Raw genomic sequence first — 17497 nt, 5'->3', positions numbered from 1 at the left:
CGTGTAAGAATGCTTTCCTCCGCATGTCGGATAAAATGCAAGGTAGGTATTTATTGTTTCTAGAAAAATTACTTATCAATGCGCCGTGGCTGGCGAAAAGAAAAAGCCGTATTTACTTGGCAGATTATTTTTTCGTCATGATTTTCATGGTAAAGAGATATGATCCAATGCAGGGTTGTGCTCGACTCAAAAAGATTTGCCGACTCGACTCATCATTCAACTTCAGAATGCCCTGACTCAACTCTGACTCAAACAAGGAGCTGATTTTTCCCTTGACTCGACTCATGACTCAAGCGGCTCAATGAAAATATGAGTTGACTCAAACTTGACTCAAATTTTTTGTTGAGTCAAATGTGTTGACTCAAAATTGACTCAGAGAAAAAAGTTTTGAGCGGGGGGGGGGGTGAAAAAATCCGGCAGCAGGGCCAGGCCTAAGTTATTAAGCGGGGGGAGAATGAAAAACTTATACTATATAGTGTTTCTAGAAAGTTGAGTCAGCTGACTCATGTTCTTTAATGTTTTTTGACTCAACTCAATGTCAAAAGTTATTTTACTGACTCAACTCTGACTCAACTCAACACCTTAATATTTTTGTCCGACTCAACTCTGACTCAACTCAACAGCTCAACATTTCATCCGACTCGACTCAAATCTGACTCATTTGAGTCAGAGTTGAGTCAAATTTCTGACTCGACTCATGAGTCAAGCACAACCCTGATCCAATGTGGTGCAGAAATACCCTCATGTCGTCACCCTCAGCTAAATTTCATAGAGTTGCTTGTGTAGCTCAAGCAGACCTCGCAGTCAAAGTGTTATTAGATGTCCATTTTACTCCGTTTAGTCTGATAGCATTGACTGAAATTTAGAGTCTATTCTTGGCAACCAAGAGGCTGACTCAGTCTGCATTTGTAAAAGCGACCAGAAATAAATGTGTTGAATTTACCGTTTCTCTTACCACCTGATCCCATGCAGAGTTAGCAGCAGCCCTCCACAATGCTAATTGCAGAGCGTGTAATAAGTTGCATAGCAGACTGATGCATCATCGCGCCAGTGTAATTTGATGTGTTACAGTGAGCTTAGGCTGAGCCTCTGGTAACTATGTGGGCATACCGAAAATAACGACTGTGGCAGCTAATTCAGTCGGACTCTGACCATCGCTGTCACTCAGACAGATGACAGGAAGCCAATCTCAGCAGGCCTCACGGCCAACCAATTCCAAATATTCCACTAGAACATAGTGACTGTGCGCTTGTGGCAAAACGGCAGATTCCCTGAGCTCATCGGCATGTGTTCCATGGGCTGTCTGTCCGTCAGTCTGTGTGTATTTAAATTGCCGTCTGGTTCATGATTCCGTGCTCTCTCGCCAGGCGGCGCGCGCTGGCTCACCTTCCTCGAACCATCCGCCGGCCTGGCAGCGCGGCGGCTGGCAGCGGGCCCTACACATTCGGCGTAGCTGGCCTCGGCGGCGGCCGTCTCTCAGCAGGGTGGCGTCACCGCTGGCAGCGGGCCCTCTCGTCTCATCACACGACTGACATGAGCGGCAAGCGGGGCCGCGCTGACCACAGCTTCGACGAACGGCGGCGGCTCGAGCGCTGCCTGCGCAGTACGCACTGCGGGTGTGCCCGCGACCCTCCCCTGATGCCTGTCTGCCCGTCACCGTGTGCGCTGTGACGGCGCCCTCGTGTACTGACCGGCACCTACATACACAGCAGTTCGCTCGCGCTGTGCCAGGCCCGAATACCGCGCTACGCCACCTGTATCATGCCCAAACTGTTTGGGCCACCCTCCCCTTATTCTCAGAGGTGTATACCAAAATGAGCTTGGGCCGATTGAGCGCAATCGGCCCGACTGTCCTGCCCGACAGGGGTGTCGATTTGTGAAAATGGTTGGGGGTGCCTAGAGCTTTAACCCTCACCCGTATACCTTGGGGGGGATTCGGACGGATCCCCCCTCGGTTTTTCGCGAATAACTCGCGTAAGAAGCGGCCGATCACGACGAAACTTTCAGAAGTGCCCTCGCGTTGATAAATTTTACAACTAACCTTAAAGTTTCATGACCCTGACCCAAATGACCTTTAACCTGTGACCTACTTTTCGAGACCATGTTTGGCCGGAATCGCGATTTGGCGCATGTCGGCTCGCATTAGTCGCGCGTTTGCAGTCCTTTCGTGGTTTCAAGCGTTCAAACATGTGATATGATGTTGCTCCCATGCATTCGGGTGGGTGTCAAGATCACCTGAAGGTCAGGTCAGGTCATTGACCTTTGATGACCATTGACCTTTGATAACCATTGACCTTTGATGCCCTCGGTTCACTTTTTACATGTTTTACATGTTTCTAGGCTAGTTTTTGGAGCTGAATTCGAATTTAGCAACCATATGAACATTTACGAAGTAGTTTTGGTGCCTTCGTAACATGTTACGAAGCTATCAGAGGCGGTTGACACCTAATACGAATACCCGGCAGGACCCCTACTGGTTGACCTGACCCGTCCTGACCCCAACTGGCCTAAATGTATGACGACATCTTTGTGATCAAATATAACATAATATTCGTGATCAGCACCCCGAAAACCCCATAGCAGGCACACTTTACAACGTTCTAACAGGTCCCGATTTTCCCTTTTTTGGGTCATTGACCTGACCTGGAAGGTCAACCAATGACCTAGGACCGAAAATTCGAAAAATTTCGAAAATCCGAGATAGCAGTTTTGTAGCGCCGTCTTTTCTCTACACAACCACATAAAGAACTTTAAAATTGCTTGCTAACTGTAGGATTGGTGAGCGTTTCAAGATGTCATGTTTTTTGCTCATTTTTACTCGAACATGACCTCAGTTTGACCTCCATCAGTCCTGACCTCAGGTGACCTGTGACTTGAAATTTTGTGTGAAGGTGTCAAATTGATGCCCGGTAAGGTACCCAAAATTTGGCGGCGCTGCGCGCCGCCGTTTTTAGCTTTTTAAGAAAAACCACAGGGGGCCAAAATGTCCCCCCCCCCCCATCAGGGCGCGGGTTAATTTCATCATTCATCTGCAGCATAATGAAGGACGTGCCCCACAAAATAAGTGTATTGCGAATGAAAACAAGCTGTGACAAACCATACACGGTGACTCAGCATCTACAAGCGAGTTATTAGCACACAAAACTTCCTTTTTTTAATTGAATTCGAAGGTTCAATTATTTCCTTCAAAGGCATAGGATAAAAATCCTGACTAAATAAAAACACAACAGATAGCATGTTATGTTGTTTTCAAACACCGAAGATCGAAGTGTTGAGTGCTAAAGAGACGGGTTATAACACATAAAGGCGGCGGAAATTCGGATCCCCTTGGTATACAAAAAAGAAAATGCTGCCAAGTCCACGGAAAACGTTTACAAAAAAATCAAAATTGCTTGTTAGAATAAAAACGTTGCGAAGAAACGATTGCAATAAATGTGCTGGCGGATTTCATATTTCCGCTCCATTTGTCAACCACAAACGGCAATGTGTAGAAAACCAACCACCAACGATACTCACGTTAAAGGGACACTCCCACCTTAACATCAGTTTTGAGTTGAGATAGCCAAAATGGTGGCCATGGCCTGCAAATACCGGTTTGGGCACTCACAACATCGAAAAATGCTTTAATTCGAAGATATGGAATTTCAAACTTGCAGTTTTCGGATTCTAAGGGGCTAATGCATTGGAATGCCCCCTTAGAATTTGTGACGTCAGCGGAGATCTAACGATTTTTAAATCTTAGACTAAAACCATCGTTAACACGTGGTGGTATACGCTGCTTTGCGCGCAACGTCTGCCGCACTTTAAGGCTGCCAAATTATTGCTTCCAAATAAAGTCGCTAGTAACAGGGGAGATCCCAAAAAGTAAACAAAAGTAAAAGCCTAATATCTTGAAAACCAGTGAATATTTTTCGGTGAAATTTGGTAGATACTCGTTTTCGCTCTTTCTGAACCAAGGGACATCACTTTCATGCCAATTCATTAACTTTTTTGAAGGTGGGAGGGTCCCTTTAAAGAATAGAATGCAGTTGAATTTTCGCTAAGAGCACCGTTTTATGTTTTTTTTTTATGCACTAGGGTATAGGGTCCATCGACTATAGACTCACGGGATCAAATCGGTTATCCAGGATCAAGCTGATCAAGATACAAGAATCAGTATTCCGGCGCTTGTTTGGTGTTAGTTGGGTCGGTAGGATCGGCATTTATGGCACATTTAGAGACAGTCGGGGCGGTAGCAGCCGTCTAGCTGGCAGACGGCAGGGAACAGCCCGCTGTCACATTGGAGTTCTGCCCAAATGATTTCGTCAAGGACGATGCCAATATGCACACACCAGTTATCAACGGGATTAGGCTCTACGCCGGCCGGCCAGCTGGAGAAATTACCAACTGGCCCGCATCCATCTTCGCCCAGATATGCACCCTCGCTCGAGTTGCCGCGGAAACCGATCCAGAAGAAGTTCGGCACCGTCAGCGCCGGAATGGCAGTGCAGTTGTTCTCCTCTGCGCTCCTGGGCGTGGCCAGATGGGCGCCGAGGCTGGCGCACCTCTCCGCTGCCGCCTCGTAGAAGAGCGCTTCGGTGACAGCAGTATAGCAGCGGCCGGCACATCGGTAGAACCCAGTCGGGCAGGGGCACGTGTTTTCACCATCATCTGAATAGGATGGACGAAACATGGTTGAACTGAATACGATAATGTCGGCGAAAGCGGTGTCGGTGAAACCTTAACCCTCGCATGTGTGCGGCGTTTGCCAGCTTCTAATGTGTAGGGGGGGGGGTCGGTTGGACCCCCCCCTTGCCGTTTGGCCCCTGATCGAGCTAGAGCTTCGCGGAAAAAACGAGCGTGTTGCCCGTGACGAGAGGAAGCCGATGATACCCAATTTTAAGGTCCTAGGTCATTGGTTGACCTTCCAGGTCAGGTCAATGACCCAAAGTCGGGAAAATCGGGACCTGTTAGAAAGTCGTAAAGTGTGGCTGCTAAGGGGTTTTTCGGGGTGCTGATCACGAATATCGTGTTAGTTTTGATCACAGATGATGTCTTGAAGCATTTAGACCAGGTCGGGTCAGGTCAGGTCAGGTCAACTAGTAGGCGTCGTGACGGGTATTCGTAGTACGTGTCAACCGCCTCTGACAGCTTCGTAACATGTTACGAAGTCACCAAAACTACTTCGTAAATGTTCAAATGGTTGCTAAATTCGAATTCAGCTCCAAAAACTAGCCTAGAAACATGTAAAACTCGAAAAAGTGACCCGAGGTCACCCGAGGTCACCAAAGGTTAATGACCTGACCTGACCTTCAGGTGACCTTGACACACACGGGAGTAACATCAAATCACATGTTGGAACGTTTGAAACCACGAAAAGCTTGCAAACACGCGGCTAGTGCGAGCCGACATACGCGAAATCGCGATTCCGGCCAAACATGGTCTCGGAAAAGAGGTCACAGGTCAAAGGTCATTTGGGTCAGGGTCATGAAATTTTCAGGGTAGGTGTAAAATTGATCAATGCGAGGGTACTGAAAGTTTCGTCGCGATCGGCCGCTTTTTACGCGAGTTATTCGCGAAAAACCATGGGGGGGGTCCATCCGACCCCCCCCCTACACATGCGAGGGTTAACCAATAACCATCGCCGGCACAGGGGGGGGGGGGGTGAGGCAACCAGTCCCTTAAGGGTTTTTTTCGCGAATAACTCGCGTAAAAAGCGGCCGATCGCGACGAAACTTTCAGTACCCTAGCATTTATCGATTTTACACCTACCCTAAAAATTTCATGACCCTGACCAAAATGACCTTTGACCTGTGACCTACTTTTCCGAGACCATGTTTGACCAGAATCGCGATTCGGCGTATGCCGGCGCGCATTAGCCGCGCGTTTGCAAGCTTTTCGTGGTTTCAAACGTTCAAACATGTGATTTGATGCTGCTCCCATGCATTAGGTGGATGTCAAGGTCACCTGAAGGTCAGGTTAGGTCACTGATCTTTGGTAACATCGGCTCACTTTTTCGAGTTTTGCATGTTTCTTGGCTAGTTTTTGGAGCTGAATTCGAATTTAGCAGCCATTTGAACATTTACGAAGTAGTTTTGGTGCCTTCGTAACATGCTACGTAGCTGTCAGAGGCGTTTGACACGTACTACAAATACCCGTCACGGTTGATTTGACCTGACCTGACCCGACCTGGTCTAAATGCTTAAAGACGTCATCTGTGCTCAAAACTAACACGATATTCGTGATCAGTACCCCGAAAAAAACCATAGCAGCTACACTGAAAAAAATAATGACACCTAAAAGGGGTGTTTTTTAAAGCGTACCAAAAACGCGCAGTTTTCTGGAGTCCGATTACACCCGGAATCAGACACTTTCTAGGGTATTATGACACTGGTTGAGGGTGTATTTTTATACCGTACGGCGTCAAATGATTCCCGGAATCATACGCCTTATGGAATAAAAATACACCCCAAAACAGAGTCATAATAGTCTGATTCCGGGTGTAATCTGACTCCTGGAAACTGCGCGTTTTTGGTACGCTTCAAAAAACACCCCTTTTAGGTGTCACTTCAGGGAGTAATCGGATTTTGAGGGTGTATTTTGATCCCACACGGTGTATGATTCCGGGAATCATTTGACGACATGTGGTATAAAATACACTCCCAACCAGAGTCAGATTACCTCGGGGGGTGTCTGATTCCGGGTGTAATCGGACTCCTGGAAACTGCGCGTTTTTGGTATCGCTTCAAAAAACACCCCTCGTAGGTGTCACCTCAACGGTGTCAAATGACTCTTCGGATGGTTTTTCTACCGGCTCAGAGCCTGTTCCGGGTTGTGTGCAGGGGTGAGGGATGCACTCGAACCGAGCTGCGGCGATGGTATAAAGGGTATATCGTATAAAGGCTAATCGTTCCTATAGGAACGATTAGCCAGACTGCAACGAGACTTCAAATGTAGCTTACAATTGTCTTCACCCTTGCAGCTACAATTTTATCTATTGACGATGACGTCTTCATTTCAGTCTTCATACCAGATATTGTCAAATGATTCTCGGAATCACACACCTTATGGGATCAAAATACACTCTCCAACAGAGTCATAATTGCAGTTGTTAACCACGTGACGCAAATTAACAATACATGCATGTCATTCTTTATTTTATATGCAACAATAAATTCCAAAACATTTGGGCACGAAATGTATGGCGAGATCTAACGAAAACTTATCGTAAGGCTCATGGGTCCGTGACTCCATTCACCGTAAGGAATTACTCACATTTCAACAATGTTCCATCAACCGGTGATTATTGCTACTTACTTAGGTAGAGTTATTCTGCAGCTTAATGACATAAAAACTTACCTCAGTCTCCATGGTGCGTTGCTATCTTGTCCTACTTCAAAATTTCGCCGAGTGCAGGGCGCCTCGTTGTTTAAATATACGCATGTTGAGCAAATTACAAATAATCAGGGGCGTCGCCACGGATTTTTGAGTGGGGGGGTCGGGTTTTCGGTCTTCGTCTTGGTGGGTAGGGGTGTTTTTAGCCATACTCCCGTTTTTGTGTGTGTGTGTGTTGAGAAAAACCTCGACGCGCAGCGCCACGAAAGCAGCGGTATATCTTATTGTAAAGTCTACAGCAGAAGTTATGCGGGGTTCATGGGTATGTTCTGCTTCTGAAGCTTTATAGGAACGATTAGCCAGACTACAATGAAACTTTGAATATAGCTTATATGTATCGTCACCCTTGCAGCTACAACTTTAGCTATTGACATCTTCTTTTCGATCACTCCGCATTAAACAATCGCCAGTCAAAGCCAACCGTTGAGATTGGTAAAACCCTACATTACTTTAGCGGTGGGCTGTACATAACTTTTGCATCGCGCATAAAAATCAAGCACAGATCACCTGAGGTCAGGTCACAGTGTCATGTCGGTCACAATGTCATGTCAAGTTCAGTTTTAATGCCTCTAAAACTGCAATCTTGTCATTACTATAGATTGTCTCCTGTAAGCCTGAAATTTGGTGTAATGAATGGGATAATAAGTGCCAACAGTTCATGAATCTTGGTTTTTACATCTGAGAAGTGAAGTCAGGTCAAATATGTGACCTCACCAATCATGATAAGATATGGGAAAATGCACGAATGCCCTCTGCTTTGAACGAATATGCTTAAAACGCTAGTCGCTAGATACTTTTGTAGCCATGGCAGCTCTGCTCATTTTAGAGACAAATGCTAATGACCAGTGGTGACTCGAATGGTCAGTCATTAGGTCATCAAAGGTCTCACACATTTTCGACAACACAACAACTTTTGATGGAGACGCTGTAGAGTGATGACAGCACCTGGAGTGTGTTCAGCTCAGCAACACAGATCGATCCATGTGCAGCAGGTTCTCTTCCGGTCAGGACATGACCTTTACCTGATGTCAAGTTTTCTAGTTAAGTTTTTAAGTTCAAATTAAGCCATGCGACGTGTTCCGACGAAACAAACACGATGGTGATAACATGAATATCATACACATTCACTGAATCATAGGTTGTTACAGAATAAGTGTTTCGGTAAAATCCGTCCGTTTAGCTGCTTGGCCTCTGTGGTACACAAGCCATAGACCCGAAGTCATATCTGAAAAAGCTATCGAATACGCTTTCTGTGTCGCTGTAGCTCTTATTCGTGTTTTACGGTTCGCTAAGGTAAAACGTTTACCAACGTAACGCTAAGGTATGCTTCCGGCTGGGCCCCTGATCGAGGTAGAGCTTCGCGGAAAAGCAAGGATGCTGCCCGTGATGACAGAAAGCCGATGATGCCCAATTTCAAGGTCTTTGCCGGGTCATCTATCTTAGGTCAACGCCCAAAAGCAGAAAAATCTGGCCTGCTAGAACTTTGTGAGCCGTAGCCGTCATCGGGGTCCCGAGTACGAGTTCGATGTTAGTTTTGAACAAGGATGATGACTCCATGCATTTGGGGTAGATCGGGTCGGGTCAGGTCAGGTCGACCAGCAGGCTTCCTGCCGGCCATCTAGAGTGGACGACAGCCACCAACGATCGCTTCGTAACATGTTACAAAACCACCATTTATCAAAACTACTTCTTAAGTTCAAACGGGCGCTAAACTCGAAATCAGCTCCAAAAACTACCCTTTTAACCCGCGCCCAGATGGGGTCTGCCGAGCAACGCGGTCTGATGGGGGGGGGGCCATTTTGCCCCCCCCCCTCAGATCTCGAGAACCACGCAACATAGCGACAAGCAGTAAACGGTGTTGGATAGCCCCAGCGGGGAACTACCTTGTGACCCAATTTCATTGACCTCGGTCAAACCGATGACGTCACAGGTCAGGTCAAAGGTCGAATTTTCACCGTTTACAGGCATTTCAAGAAATGCGTTGTAAAATCGAGTAAAATGCATTTCATTGAAAATCATCGATGGAGAAATGTTCTTCAAACACATATTTTGCTATTTGAGGTCACTGATACCAGGTCAGGTCACAGAGGTCAGGTCACTGGGGGGGTCACAATATGAAAGTGTCGTGTGATACATGTTTTATGGTCCATTTTACATGACAAATGCGATTATGTGGGTCAGACAGACTTTAGGGCCAGCTTAGGTCACGTTTTGGTCAAGATCAGGTCAAGGTCAGGTCAAGGTCAGGTCAAATTAGGTCAAATTTCAAAGCTGATATTTTTGCATAAAATGGGTATCGATTCGATGCAGCTCGTCACGGGGAGTTCATTGGTGGTCTCCGTTTTGCGCTACGAGGTCTAGAATTGCTAAAAATTGAGTTCAAAAATTTGACGTCATCAATTTTTAACAGTTTTTTCGCTATAACTTGGCCAAAAAAAGAGGTATCGATCTAAAATTTGGTATGTATATCGAAGAGCGCAGGGACTATCACATATATTCCGTTTTTTTTAAATTCGAATTTTTTTTTGAAAATTTTTTTGAGTTTTTCTAAAAAAAAATTATTTTGATTTTTGGGGGTCAAAATCCCAAAATTTCGAAAATCCGAGATAGCAGTTTTGTAGCGCCGTCTTTTCTCTACACAACCACATAAAGAACTTTAAAATTGCTTGTTAACTGTAGAATTGGTGAGCGTTTCAAGATGTCATGTTTTTTGCTCATTTTTGCTCGAACATGACCTCAGTTTGACCTCAATAACTCCTGACCTGAGGTGACCTGTGACTTGAAATTTTGTGTGAAGGTGTCAAATTGATGCCCAGTAAGGTACCCAAAATTTGGCGGCGCCTCGCTATTTAAGAAAAACCACAGGGGGGGGGGCCAAAATGGCCCCCCATCAGGGCGCGGGTTAAGTGGAAGCAAATAAAACTCAAAAAAGTGAACCAAGGTCATCTATTTTCGAATCAGGGCCAATACATTTTTAGAGTAGGTTTAAAATTGATTAACTCGAGGTCACTGGAAGTTTCGTTGCAATAGGCTCCTTTTTGCGCGTCGAATTGGGAAAGCCCGAGAGGGGTCCACCATCTGACCCCATTTCCCCCTATGCAGGCAGGTCCGAGGGTAGTCAGGGCTAAGGCTAGTTAGGCACGGCTCTCACGAGATTAAGCGGTAGGTTTTGCACTTTTACATTTCCGGTTATATATTTTATCCCAGAAAGTTATATATTTTATCTTATATATTTTATCTCAGAAACTAATCGATCTACGATGAAGCCATTTTACACGATCACGGCCGGCTTGTGAATCAACAAGTCGATCGCATCTTCAACGACGAAGACGACGAAGATATATCCTGTGAAGACTTAACTTTAGGTGCAAAACCTACCGCTAAAACCCGCGAGACCTGTACCTCGTAGCTACTGATACGTCATCCGACGAATCGACTGCAGCCATTATTTTGACAATCAGACGAACGCTTGGGTCAGTTTTGGCGCGCTCACTCCTTTGAGGGATCAAAAGAGACTAGAATAGTGGCTACTTTAAAATGCATATTGTCATGCTGATGTTCCACGCCCACAGCTTATTGACCTATAGGCAATAGGGACTAGGGAGCTCTTGAAGCGATTTTGAATCCGACGTTGTAGGTCTTTGTTGATGTTGCTGACGCCAACTTTACTGACATGATAGCTACTAAAAAAAGCATACTCAGCGTCGCCAAAAGCGGGGGGGTCGACCCCCCCGGTTCTCACGAGTGGGGGGGGGGGGTCGCGACCCCCCCGACCCCCCCCCCCCGTCGGCGACGCCCCTGCAAATAATATCTGAAGTTTATCGTTAAAGCACTATTACTTGAAGTAAATCTACACTTTAAACAACGTTTGGCGACATTAAAAGCGCGTTAATTCAAATAAGTTCCTCTCCCCGCTCACACCACACGCACCCACGTGGGCACACTTCCGGCAACTGAAGTCAACGGCTTTCCTAACGGTTTTCCTGCAAGGTCGAGCTATTTCATCTTCGTGGCGGACCGGCATGGCTAGAACACAAATGACGTCACACGACAATGCAGCTTGCTGATTGGCCGGGCATTGACTCAAACCACTGGACCTGAGCTGTGGTTCGCACCAGGGTTACAGAGTCAGAGTCAGAGTCGGGTGGAGTTGACAGTTGTGGCCGGAGTCAGAGTCGGAGTCGACGGCGACTTTGGAAGCCGGAGCTGGAGTCGGAGTCTGGGTCACCGAAAATCAATTGATACCGCAGCGCATCCGGACAAATCTTTGCATGGCATTTCTTCGTCGCGCAATTCTTCGTCCGCAAAACTTCGTCCGCTCATTTCTTCGTCCGCGCATTTCTTGGTCTCCGCCTTTCTTCGTCTTGCATTTCTTCGTCTCGCATTTCTTCGTCCGAGCATTTCTTCGTCCGCGCATTTCTTTGTCTCGCATTTCTTCGTTTCGCATTTCTTCGTTTCGCATTTTTTCGTCTCCATTTCTTCGCCTCGCATGTCTTCGTCTTGCATGTCTTCGTCTCGCATTTCTTCGTCTCCGTATTTTTTCGTCTCGCATTTCTTCGTCCGCACATTTCTTCGTTTCCGCATTTCTTCGTCTCGCATTTTTTTCGCAAATCTTCGTCCGCAAATTGACAGTGCAGCCTGCTGATTGGGCTATTGCCTATTTCATCTTCGTAGCGGACCAGCCATGGCTAGCTCACACATGACGTCACTCGGGGCATTGATTCAAACCACTGAACCTACACCAGGGTTACGGAGTCAGAGTCGGAGTCCGTTGGAGTCGACAGTTCTGGCCGTAGTCGGAGTCGGTTGGAAACGACAGTTCTGGCCGTAGTCGGAGTCGGAGTCGATATTGGAAGCCGGAGCTGGATTCGGAATCTGATTCACCGAAAATCTCTTGACTCTGCAGTCAAGAGATGGTGGTATACCACCAGTGACGTCAAAACAATTTCTGTAATAATTAAGTGTTTTTTGATGCTATCATGTGGAGTTTTTGAACCCTATGGGTGTCATTTCACTCAGTTGAGCGTTTTCGTAATCCGTGACACGCTTATTAGGTGTAATTTGACCCTCAGTGGTGCCATAATATTCCGGCGTCATTTGAACCCAATGGGACTCAAATGACACCGGAATATTATGACACTACCGAGGGTCAAATTACACTCAATAAGTCATTTGAACGGTATATTATGACACCACTGAGGATCAAATTACACCTAATAAGGGAGTCACGGATTGCGAAAACGCTCAACTGTGTGAAATGACACCTATAGGATATAAAAACTCCTCACGATAGCGTCAAAAACGCTTAGATGTGTTATTTTACACTGACACCGTGCAGGATCTTTTGACACGACACCTAAAATGGGAGTCAAAAGTTTGGGAGTCAAATGACCCTTGGGTATGTGATTCTGACCGAGATCAATTTACACTAAAAAACGGTGTATGGACACTGTTTTTCGGAATCGGATTACACCATAGGTGTCAGTTGATTCCCAAATAGGGGATCGTGATTCCCGGGGGAGTAATTATTTTTCTCCGTGTACACTCTACGACTTTCTAACAGGTCCTGATTTTTCCTACTTTTGGGTCATTGACCTGACCAGGAAGGTCAATCGATGATTTAGGACCTTAGAATTGGGTGTCATCGGCTTCATCTCGTGACGGGCAACACGCTCGTTTTTTCTGCGAAGCTCTACCTCAATCAGGGGCCAAACGCGAGAGGGGATCGTACCAACCCCCCCCCCTCTTGTGCCGTCGAAGGACGCAAAATGGCCTGTTCCGGCGAAGGTTAAATTTGTACCTATACGTTAAGCGTTTACGTAGATATACTAGTGCTCTATTTCTAAGGACAGCTAAACTCATCGTAAGTAACGTTGATAAGGAAATAAGTAGGTACCAAAGGGGTGGGAGGGGGGACGGATTAAAAATGAGGTCTGATGAAGAATAGAAAAAAAAAATGCATCAATGCGGCCTGTTCTAGGAGAGCAAGATGAGCGCAAGCCATTGTATACCTATACAACTAATCCTCAACCAGCTGCGATAGACGAGGACGAAACAGGTCGTAAGGCTTTTGCGCCATTATTTACTTACCATCGCAGGTACCATCATCTCTCGTGAAACACGAGTAGGGACTCATCTGTAAAAAAGAAGTTTGTCACTATTTGACTGGGTTGCATCCAACCACACTGTTTGATAGCGTTAATATGTTTTTTTTTTCCAAGAGGGCAGTGCCAATATACCCTTGGATCAAGATAACTTCCTTGGATTACCCAATAAAAAAGGCGAAACAATTAACATTTTGTGCTGGATCATCTGTTCTACATGGGTGACATAAGCCATCAAAGCACGCAGCTCAACAGGCGATGACAATATAATGACGATGTAAAATCAAAATGGCATCATGTGTGAGAAAAAAAGCAAAATGTCCAACTCTTCTAACACAGCTCAACCATACCGTTGTAGTCTCTCCGCTGCCGTGGCCGTGGCCGCGTCCTCTTCCCCTGCCTCTTCCGCGTCATCTTCCCATGCTCTCTCCACTCTGCTGGCCGTGCGCCATTGATACCAGAGCAGCAAAAATCGACAGAGCAGTGAGAGCGGTTAGTGTGAGCTTCATCATGACAGGGTGATCGCAGGGAACCTTTTCAAGACAGCTAAATTAAATAGGACCATTCACCCGGACCACTAGGAGGACTGCACTGGTGTGACCTAGCCCGGTTTCGAGCCCCCATTTTATACCCAAAGCACAGAGGCTGCTCCCTATGATGGTATGTAGGGCGTAGACACAATGTGCTCTGCGCTGCATGTTTTTTTGTATGTCATTCAGCGTCAGCTGCAATAGATGCCGCCCGGGTCAATAGGATCGCCCACATCATAATGATTGCAATATCCACAACTACATAACTATAAGATCAAAACTTGCTTACGAGAAATGTCCTTTATCCCGCACCCCGTTGAGGTCTGGTAGGTTCCAGGTCCTGTTGGGGGGGGGGGAGCAAAGTCCCCTCGTGTCCAGTGGCGTAGCCAGAAATCAGCGAAAGGGGGGCATAGTGCTCGAGGGGGTGACTTTTTCCCTTGAGAGGGGCGCCATTGTCAGGTAGTGATAGGGGCGTTAGTCTAAAATGTAACGTCATGTTCATGCATGATTTACTAGGTGTTGCAAAATGCGAGTATAAAAACCAGGTTTCGCTGATATTATTTGCAACCCGGTGTTTTTTTTTATAAGAAAATCTTGATCTTGATGAATATTCAAAGCACGATTAAGGAAACGAGCTACGGACATTTTATTCTCAAAATACGCATCCATGCGATTTCGAAATGGTAAGTTATAGGTAGGTTGATCGATAGGCACAATCCTTATTCTTTGGGAAAAAATAAACAGGTTCACTCACTGATCCAAAGTGACCTGTGGGTGCTTTTGGTCGACCGGGGTGGCCGTGCTTAGAATCTCAAACCACACGTATGTAGGATTCACGCTGCGACTAATTGCCTAAATTGAAATCAAGGAAAAACTTGAATATTTAATACCATGAGATCCACCATGAGATCCCAACTCATTGTCATATCATTGACAATGCAGTCAGAGGCAAACGAATGCTGACATACGTTCTGCATGCTCTTTTTTCTCAACAAATCACCTTTACAATTCGATGTCTAGTGTGCGCAGCCCCTACCTACTTGTGGACATGCATGACTGCATGAGTGCCAGATGGGTGAGGCGTGAGACTGTCCCATATAGTGGCATGAAGGATAAAGGATGTCTTCGGCCGACGTAGCATTGAATACGACCTTTGATGATGTGAGTGTGCTTGATCGACTTTGAATAAGCGCCATAGAAACATGCTGATCTCACCCCGAACATTCGCCTTGCGTAATCCCCAAACAAAATATCTACACTGAGGGCCAGGTCAATTTTGTGACCTCTCCATTGCCTATAAGTTAACCCGCGCCGTGCTAGTGGCCTGTGTTTTCTGTGTCATGGGGTGGGGTAGGGCGCGAAAACGTCCCCCTCTCTAACTCGGTTCCTGAGCCACGCAGCGACACGCAGTAAGCGGCAATCGAAAGAGCGTCAAAAATAATGACGGAAACACTTCATTCATTTTCAGCTCAGATCAAAGATCAGGTCACCAGAGGTCATTGGTATATGTGTATTAATACCCAATATAACGTGCCCAAAAGCTCTATTCGGGAAACGAGCAACGGTCAAGTTTAGTCAATTTCAACAATTTTGGAAACTGCTAACGGCTAACTCGGGAACCAATGGAGCTACAGCGCCGCGGAAAAGCGCATTCGATAGCCCTGTTACAGCCCTTTATGAATATGGCTCTCAGAATTGACCTCAGGTTTAGCCTCCAGATGGCAAAAACTCCAAAAGTAGCAGTTTGAATGAAAAACGTTTTCTGCAATAACTTTTGACTCAAGACAGTGACGACATTTATTTTGCCAGCATCGTGTTCCTCTCGTCGAGACGCGTCGAATGAGCTATACGTTGTCCTTGAAGATTCATATTGAAAGTTGACCTCAGGCAGGGGCGGCGGATTCGGGGGGGGGGGGGGGCAGGGGGGGGGGGGCAGCTGCCCCCCCTGGCAAAATCGTGGGGGGCAAAAGTATCTTTTTGCCCCCCCCCCCATAATTTGTGACAAAGCTTAGACAAGAAACCATATACCTGATTATTCTGTTCGATCATCTGAAGATGTAACCAGATGCCCATATACTTTCATACGTTGCCTTTCTTAAATGACAAGCGTTCGCGTTCAATTGAAGTTTTCCTCTCTTCAACCTAGTTTTGGAGGCATTATAAGCGTCAACGTGACGCAGCGGCAACCCAGGCCTTCAGTGACCGCTTACAGAGGCGACAGATACGGGGTGGCAGAGGAGGCATCGTCCCCTAAGAAACTTTTGGAGGAGGGGCAAACGTATATTCTTGCCCCTCCATAATTTGTGCCCTAAACATGAGGAAAATTTCCATAACCTGATATTGCAGCTATGCGCTCCTACAGTTTGTCCAACGGTGCCTTTTGAATATGTGTAAATGCTAACCATTTCTGCTTTGTAATTTTTTTGTTTTTTTTAGATTCGTTTTAGAGATATTTTAAGTGTGCAAGAGACGCAACTCATACCTTCAGTGGTCGTTTGCCGCTATTTTGTACCTACATAAATGCCAAATCGCAAGCGAGCGGAGACGGAAGGGCTAGCCATTCCGGACTGATGCGCGCTCATAATAAGCCACTCCCCTGATTCTTTTTTCAAGCGCAACAGTTTCCAGCGCATAAAATGGTAAACGCCGAGGTCGTACACATTGACCACATTGACCAATGCACGGTATGGTATGAAACCCAAAGACCAGTCATCAGAGATCTGCTTTGGGCATTCGGAGGCTTGTGTGGGGCCAGTGTTAAAACTGGATGTTCACAGTTCAGTATCCGCTTTATTTCAGTTTTCACTATTAAAAAAGTAACAATTAATGATGGAAACTTTTGAGGGTTAGGGCACTGATCATTAGTGCCCCCCCCCCCTCTGTCTAAAGGCTGGCTATAGAATAAAGAGCATCAAACACGAACAGTAGCGGCGGAACACCTTCAATTAAGGGGTGGGGGGGGGGGCACTTCCGACTTTTGGTCCCATTCTTTCCATGCAACGCCCATAGGGCTAACGTTAAAATGCCAAAATCAAACGGGGGCACGGTGCCCCGGTGCCCTCCCCGTTCCGCCGCCTATGAATACGAAAGCAAAATCTAAGGCATTTTGGAAAAATGAGTACGCCCCGCAGCGTCCGATTACTACCATTTTCCAGTGGGTCAAGCCAACGGGGCCCAAGTCTATAATTGCACTTAAAGATGGCACTAACCTTGTCTCACTTTTCGTTGAAGTCTGTTGTCGAATGAAGTCGAATGGTTTCGGCCACAGACTGGCTGCACTGAGGTCGTTTGGTATGTGCAACTGTAATCAAAGCCACCTGAGGCGCCCTGACACCAGGAAGAAGCTGGCTTGGAAATGCTTCGTCTTTGCAGATATCACTGGCCACTGATTCTCGAGTGCCTGAACCGGTAGTTGTGGCAAAATTTGGTGTGATAATTTGGACCTTACCGCAGTCAGCGCACCCTAAAGCCCTAATAAAGAAACGCCCC

General features: G+C 46.4%; 1 long non-coding RNA gene across 1 annotated transcript; it reads right to left on the bottom strand.

Moving 5' to 3' along the window:
- Positions 1–4008: 4008 nt before the first annotated feature.
- LOC122366912 lies at positions 4009–14061 on the bottom strand. Its single transcript, XR_006253969.1, has 3 exons — positions 13829–14061; positions 13465–13510; positions 4009–4650 (listed from the first exon to the last, which is right to left on the bottom strand). It is a non-coding gene; the product is annotated as an uncharacterized LOC122366912 (long non-coding RNA).
- Between the last annotated feature and the right edge of the window lie 3436 nt (positions 14062–17497).

Source organism: Amphibalanus amphitrite, unplaced genomic scaffold, assembly GCF_019059575.1.
Source record: "Amphibalanus amphitrite isolate SeventyFive unplaced genomic scaffold, NRLGWU_Aamphi_draft 000838F_arrow, whole genome shotgun sequence".
NCBI lineage: Eukaryota > Metazoa > Arthropoda > Thecostraca > Balanomorpha > Balanidae > Amphibalanus > Amphibalanus amphitrite.
Note: the sequence above shows the minus strand (reverse complement) of the source record. Positions and strands in the feature narration are given on the sequence as shown.